This window comes from Zosterops lateralis, assembly GCF_965231275.1.
Source record: "Zosterops lateralis genome assembly, chromosome: 4".
NCBI lineage: Eukaryota > Metazoa > Chordata > Aves > Passeriformes > Zosteropidae > Zosterops > Zosterops lateralis.
In genome coordinates this window covers 63,229,523-63,237,528 of record NC_139765.1, presented here as the reverse complement: position 1 = coordinate 63,237,528, position 8,006 = coordinate 63,229,523, and positions in this window count along the sequence as shown.

The window sequence follows — 8,006 nt, the reverse complement described above, 5'->3', positions numbered from 1 at the left end:
GGATAAAGAATGATTTCTGAGATAAACAACACGTGGTTAGGATATTTGCAAGTGAAAGTACAGATTAAAGGATAAGAAAGTAGTAAACAGAGATTATAGTAGGTGGAAATAATGTGATAATGAGAGCGGCAGATGTTACAAGGATGGAGATACTACAAGTAGGACACCTCAACTTTACATGGATTTTGTTTCATTTAATCATATGCATAGAGCACACATTTCTATACTTTTGACTGGGAGTATCTGAAAGGGTGTTCTCTCCATCCTTTTTCTCCCTCTAACACTGTCACTAGATTCATAGGCAAAAAGCATTAAATAGACCCAAGTTCCTTTTGTTTTTATCACTCTGTTACTGGAAAACAGAACTGTGTAGTATCTCCTCTTTTGCACATATAGCTTAGTCTTAAAAAAAGATGTAATTCTCTTTTTAGTTCTATTTAACCCAAGGCCACTTTATTTCATAATTAGGACTTTTCTACTACCTTTCCTATTACAACCCTGTGGATAAATTGTACATTGTTGTATATGGACAATATTACAAAAAAAACCACAAAAAAACCCCCAAAAACAGGGCAACTCCTGAGTATCTAATGGTCATTCATTTGAAATTTGAAGCCAATTTGTATTGATTTTTAATTTTTCAGAAGTGGAAGTACTACATAGTACAGATTCACCAGTACTATTTCCTTATGCAGTCTTCTTTGAAACCATAAGAGATCTTTTCAACAGTGTTCAGCAATGTCAGCTGTTTAATTCTACTTATGCAATAATGGCCCAGGGGTTAAATTAAAATATTATAGTTACTTCACACACATAGCAACTCTCAGGATCATGGAATAGCAGAAACTCTTTTTACAGTGCCCAAGAAGGCTGAGGAATGATTGTACTAACTCTGTTGTGGAAAGGAAACTCCCAATATTCAGAACAAAGGTTGTCAGTGGATTGCTTTATAACAAATGTTTCACATGGTGCTGTAGAGCAGTGTAGGCCTGAATCAGTGTCTGGAGCTACCACAGATCTGTACCTGATGTCTGAAAGTATTTCTTCTAAGATAAAGTAGTCAACTAAATAGTGAAAGAAATTATTGTTAAATAGATAAATCTAGTCTGTATTTGGTCAGTACAACAATGATCCCTTTTATTCCTGAAACACTGGGAACATGTAAGCTCTAACTCATTGATGAGCATTCCCTAACAGCAGTATGGTTATGTGAGACAGTGTATTTCATCCCTGCAGTTAGAACTGTACAGCTTTTACCTTCATCTGACAAGTTGCGAGATTGCTCGGGAGCTTTGTGTTTCATGGCCTCATTCCTGAGAGGTGATTATTTCAAGAGATTTTGTTGTTTTGCTTGGTTTAACAACAAATAGCTGTTGTTTGATATGACCTCCTTTTGAGTCTGCATCACCAGCTCTAAGGCTCATTTTTCTGTAAGATTATCTTTCGCTACTGCTGCATGAGCTTAATAGATAAATTTCTTATGTTTAGTATGGAATATATGGTGTTTTATGAGGATAATGATCAGCCTTCAGCCTTCTAGTTTGCTGTTTTTCAGATTTTAATTTAAATTATCTGATTTAGTCATCTTATTTGCTCTCGTCTTTTACCAGACACAGTACATATAATATGAGAAATTGAATAGAGTTGTTACAAAAGAAATAGAGGAAAGTGGGCAAGAATTTGAATTTCAGCCTTTGAAAAAGTAAATAGAGCAGGGTAAAATACTTTCTGAATAAATCATGTAACTATATGAATAATTGTATCTCTATGCTTGAACTACAATATTTTTACTTAAGTCGTTTAATTTCCTTTTGTGCTAAGAAAATAAAATGTTCCCAAAATATGGTGCAAGGTATCTTCTTCCATACTTCTCATTCCAACCCTTCTGTCATGGGCAGGGACACCTTCCACTAGACCAGATTGCTCCAAGCCTCATCCAGCCTGACCTTGAACACTTCCAGGCATGAGGCATCCACAGCTTCCCTGGGTATGTTGTTCCAGTGCTTCACCATCCTCACAGTAAAGAATTTTTTCCTAATATCTGATCTAAACCTACTCTCTTATCAGTTGGAATCCATTCACCCTTGTCCTGTTGATGCCTTACTGGCACTTAATATGAGGCTCAGAACTGTATCCCTAGGCAGCACAGAATCTGCAAATATGAAAGCTTAAGGCATCACTGTCACAACACACTCTTGAGAAAAGTCCCTCTCCATCTTCCTTGTAGGCTCCCTTCAGGTACTGAAAGGCCACAATGAGGTCAGTCAAAGCCTTTTTTTTTTCCAGGCTGAGCAAACCCAAGTTCTCTCAGCCTTTCCTCATAGGAGCAGTGCTTCATTCATCCACTCAACTTGGTATCCCTCCTCTGAACTTGCTCCAGCAGGTCCATTGGTCTTCTTGTGCTGGGGACCCCAGACCTGGATGCAGTGCTCAAGGTGGGGCAGAATCCCCTCCTGACCTGCTGCCCACAGTGCTCCAGATGCAGCCCAGGACATGGTTTGCTTTCTGAATCTAAATCAACAGCTGTATTACACCATTTGAAACTTAAATTTGAAACACTGATGAAAAAATAATTAAATAATTGAACAAACTGTCCATGAGAATTAAATGTCAAAGCCCCTCTGCTCCATTGCTGCCTCTTCTGACAAAGTGCTTCCAGTCCACCTTCAGGAACCTCTGGGTCACACTGTATGCATACACAACGCTGATTCTTCTCTCACGTTACTGTGATTAATTAATGGATAGTGGATACTTTAGATATTAATTAGCTAGGATAATGTCCCTGTTCAGCAATGTCACTAATGACAGGGCAGAGCTCATGCAACACCTCTGTGAAAGGGCCTTTCTGACTAAGAGATTTTACACGCTTAATTCAAAATGAAAATTTTTTCTTGGAACCACGAAACAAGTTTGTCTTTCAAATTCCCCAACGCTGTAGCTGAGCAATACTGAATTGATTAAGCTGTAGCTCAGTAGCATTCTAACACCTTTAGTGCTTGTTAGTATGGATGCAAATGACTATTGTCAGTGCCTTGGGAGATTCCAAGGTGTATATTGTGCGAGGGAGGTGCTGTTGGCAGGGAGAGGAGATGTGTGCTGTGTATGCCAGCCAGTGCTATGCACATCCTAGTACTCACTGTTGCCTTGAAATAAACAGTGAGAATTCTGTTAATTTTAATGAAGGCAGTGTAATTACAGGGATGTGGGAAGAAAATCAGCTTTGTGTATGCACGCTGTGTAATCCAGAGGTCCTTGAAGGTGGACTGCATGTATTTTGCTAGGAGAAGGCTGAGCAATGGGGAAGAGGGGAATTTGACACTTCATTCATTTTATGTTAACCTTTCTAAGAGACCAGGTTTCCAACGAGCATCTAAGTTGATGATTTCATGTTCAAAATGTTCAAAACACTGTAGATAGGTCCTCTCCTAGAATATGATATAACCAGGAGTAAATGTTCAGCAAAGGAGATTTCTTTTTGTGCAGTCAGCATATTTTTGAAATATTACCATGTTAGATTTAAGTCTGGGTAGTTATAGCAGAAGAAACTACATAATCTACTGTCTGTTCTACCCCTGACCTGCAAATGAACTAATCATGGTACAGACTTCATAATATAAATAAACAAAGGAAAAACTCATTGAAAAATTGAGCACTTTATTAATAAAGATTGTATTAATTTATAGGAGAAAGACACACACACACACATACACGCACACTCATAGACATTTGTTTCCATAGTGCTAAGAGGCCAACACAAAATCCTGTAGAATTTCAGGACATAATGTCTTTAGTATATCCACAGCAGAAATGGATTACACATAAATGAAACCAAAAAAATCAGGTAAACCTGTAATATTATGAAAGATATGGCTTTTTGGGATGTGATCCAGGTGGTTGTGTTATGTTTTGCTCCTTTGTACACATAGGTAAAATGAAATTATTTCCCAGTTAGTGTGAGATAGCACTGAAACACTGATTGCTGTATTTGTAAAAGTTATTGCATGTTAATAAAAAATTAGATACATAAATAGGTATATTCATGCGCAATTGTCACGCCAGCAAAAATTAGAATTATAAAGTGGAAATCATTTAATTCTTGTAAAATATTTTTAATAGTGACTGCATCAATTTGAATTGTAGGAAGTAAATATCAGCATATATAAACAAGACTATCAACCAGTATAATGCTAAGTCTTCATAAACTGGAGTCTTTTTGAATGACTTTACAATAACATATTTATTCAAGATTCATAAAAGTACAGTAAATTAAACAACTGCATGAGATATTATATTAAATGAGATATTCAAAAAAATTGCTGCAGGAATGGTCAATTTTCATCTCACATAAGCACAACATAAGACAATGTATTGACTGTCATATCTAAGTGTCTTCACACATGCTCTGAAAGGCAGCTCATATCAGTTTTCTTTTACTGCATATGAAAATATGTGAACATTACTTATTATGATAGATTAATTCATAATGTATTAATAGAGGCTTCTAATTCCAGTTATAAATATAGTATAAATCCAGCAATGATTTTGCTGACAAAGCATATCAGCAAACCAAAGAGTACAACAAATTACTTTTGGAAATTCAGTTTTTCAATAATTGCAATTTTAAAATAAATTGTAGGTAAAGTGTATTGATTGAAAAGAGTGGATTTTGACCATGTTATCCAATAAATATTATTTGTTTTGTTTCAAATGAAAGTTGAACAGTATTTACATGGAAATGAAAAGTACTTTTTTAATAAGTAGTCCTTTTTATTTTTGCAACACTTTATGTGTGTTGACTGTGGCAGTAGTCTTTCCATTTTAGAATGCTGAACAACTGGGAGTGCTGATCTATAAATACCATGTAAAATAACTTTGAAACATTTATCAAAGTGGGTTTGTCCTTCTCCCTAGGAACAATGACAGAGACTCTAATACTAGACCTTGGGATATTTGTTCTATAACTCTAAAAGATTCTCTAAAAAGAGGGAGAAGAAACAAAGAAGAAACTGCCTTCCTTCTTCTGTGATTGTTGTGGAGCAGTGGCATGAAGCAGGTCTGAAGGAAGGCCTTTGCTGTGGTTTTATGTTTACATATTTGCTGAATCTTCAAAATGTTCCTCTTCATTCTCAGTCATACCAGGTCCCAGATTCAATCCAGAGTTATACTTACACCTATGCTTTGTTTTACTCCAAGCTTGTAATTAGCTCTGAATTCTGCAGCTTTTGAAGAAGGGCTTGTGTACTCCAAATCTTGTCCTTTTTCCTTAGCTAAATCAATTAATCTAAATAAACCAGGAAGCCTTAGTTTTAGGCATTTTATTAGAAGCAATGAAGTTCGTGGTTCTGGGTACACTAGAGCCAATGGAAATGTGACTATAACTATTACTTTGCCATGACTTTATGTAAATAAAGCCTCTTTTGGAGCTACTCAAGTGCTTCAAGTTACACGTGTTTAAGTGAATTCCTGATCTACAACCAAACTCCTCAGCACCTTTCAAAATTGTTTTGTAGTTAAACAAATTATGCTGACACTGTGTTATAAAAACATTGTTTTTACTGGGCTTGATAAAGGTTACTATACTTTTTTGTCTAAAATCCGATCCTAAGTTATTTGGTAGTAAAAATACAATTAAACTTTAGAACTCGAAATAGTAACATCTAAGTTTATTTCCATTCAAAATGTTGTGGTTTTGTTGAGTGAGTAATGTTCTCATTTAATTCTTCTTAAATAGCCTAAAAAAGGCAGAACACTTCATGTCATCACAAAGGCCTAGATAAATATACAGATCAGTCTAATACAGTGACAAGACTGGCTATATCCTGTTTATTTATCTAGAAGTAATAATTTCTCAGAGCAAGGCAGGTATGAGCCTTATTGCAGGAAATAGCGGGTTTGAATGTTACTTCCTTTGTCTTGCAAACAGGAACACGTAAACCCAGCACATATTTGGTTATATTCCAGTGCCCCTTTGTTTGTTTTGGCATTTTCTTTGCTTTTATATAAATTAGTAGAAGTTGCCTGGGTAATGTTTTTCATACTGTTGTTTGTTTACATGTCCACTGTCCTTAAAGCTTGTAAAAATAATGGGCTGTTGTTTTTTTTCCTCAAGTAGACTAGTTCACTTTTCTCATATCTATGCAGAATACAGAAAATCGATGGTTGTAAAGTTATTAATTTTTAATTTTTATTGTGAATTGGATACTATTATGGTATTCACCTGAATAATATATTATGTCTAATGGTGCCTGGTATTATAAATTACATTGTGAACATAATATTTACTTTGAAAGCTAAGCAGTTTTGCCTTGGAGTACTCTGTTTGTTTAAATCTCACCCCTCCCACCCCCCCAAAAAAACCTACACGTGCCAGAGGAGAATCCTGAAAGAAGGTTTTCTTTTCTTGAGTAAAATTTGTAGAATTAACTGTGTGAACAAAATAACACCAAGCAACACAAGCAAATTTTTTTTATAAAAATGTAAAGGTGAAATTCATGACATCTATTTGTAAAAAACATGAAAATATGTTCAGAAATGTTTTGTCTGAAACATATTAACAATAGAAATAAAATACATTAGCTAAACAATGTCAACATCATTAATACCAAATCCTAGGTCCACTGTAAGGAAAGACGATCACTGTCATCAATATCCGTAAGACTTGGTTGTAGCTTTGCATTACACAACGCTGGAGACAGTTGTAAAAGGAGCTAGAAATAAAAGCCCTGTGTAACAAAATAGTTTCTTCTCTCCAGTGTACAAAAGTAATTCTTCCTTGTCTGTCACAAGATCATCTTATTGAATAATCTGGCAAACCACTCTACACAGTTTACTCCGTCATGTTGAATTCTGGCTAGTCCATCTAGGATTCATTCCCAAGAAAATAGATGCTGTTTTCAAGCTTCTCTCATGAGGGATATTTGGAAGATCCAGATATTTCCCTGGCTAAGCAGAACTATAAAACTGAGTTGTGAGCCTCTGCTGCAAGAATTTGGAGAACCCAGATTAAGAAAACTATGTATTGATAAAACTGTCTAAGGGAACAAAAACAGGAAATGTTTTTAGATGAGAAAGAACTATCAGGAATTTAAACAGGAAAGGCTGAGTACTGTTTGTTACTGCAGAATGTTAATGCTGTGTGCAGAATGACCATTGCCCTGACTATGAGGGCTTTGACAGACACTCTGTCCTAGGATAGGCAGTCCAGATCAGCAGTGCAAAGTTATCCACAAGGTGCTTCACTGGCTAAAAAAGCTTAAAATGGAATTAGAGTCAAGGGAGCCAGGCATCCAACTATCCCCCAAATTAGTAGGACCAAGCTGCAAACAAGAATTATGACCAGAAAAAAGATCTTGGACATGTTAAGAAGGCACAGTATTGCAGCTGAGGTCAGAGAAGTCAGAGGCAAACTGAGGGAACCAGATAAGCAGTGGTCTCCAGCTGGAGCTGAGTGTTAGAGTGTGGAGACAGTGATCCAGAGCTGGTCACAAATGGAGATACAAGCAGGTACAGTGCTGGCCCTCAGAATGGTTTGTTATCTGCAGGACAGAGAGCCTTGGAAAGCAGGAGAAGGGCTCAGTGCCATCCTGGCAGGAGCTCTGAGGTGTGAGTGCAGAGCTGCCCTGCCCAGAGCTGTCACAGGTGTTGGGCCTGGGGCTCACAAGAGCACTCACCCCTTGTGGGCTCTGGAACTGAACAGCTGACACAGCTGCAGATCTCAGCAGCTCCTCTCATGATGGGAAAGGATGGTTCTGTCAATGAATAGCTGCAGTTCTCAGGTTCCAGTTCCCAAAGCTCACAGCAGTCCTTCCTGGAGCAAAGGGCTGGGGCAGAGCTCTGGCTTCCCAACAGACCTGGGAGCCATGGGCAGTTTTCCCCCAGAACAGTCTTAGAGTGAAATGATCAGTAGTGTAGGGAGTGAGCAAAAGAATAGGGAATCCATAAACTGCATTTTTACAAAAAAAAAAATCCAAAACAACCAAACAAAAAATCAAACCCCCAACCCCCAC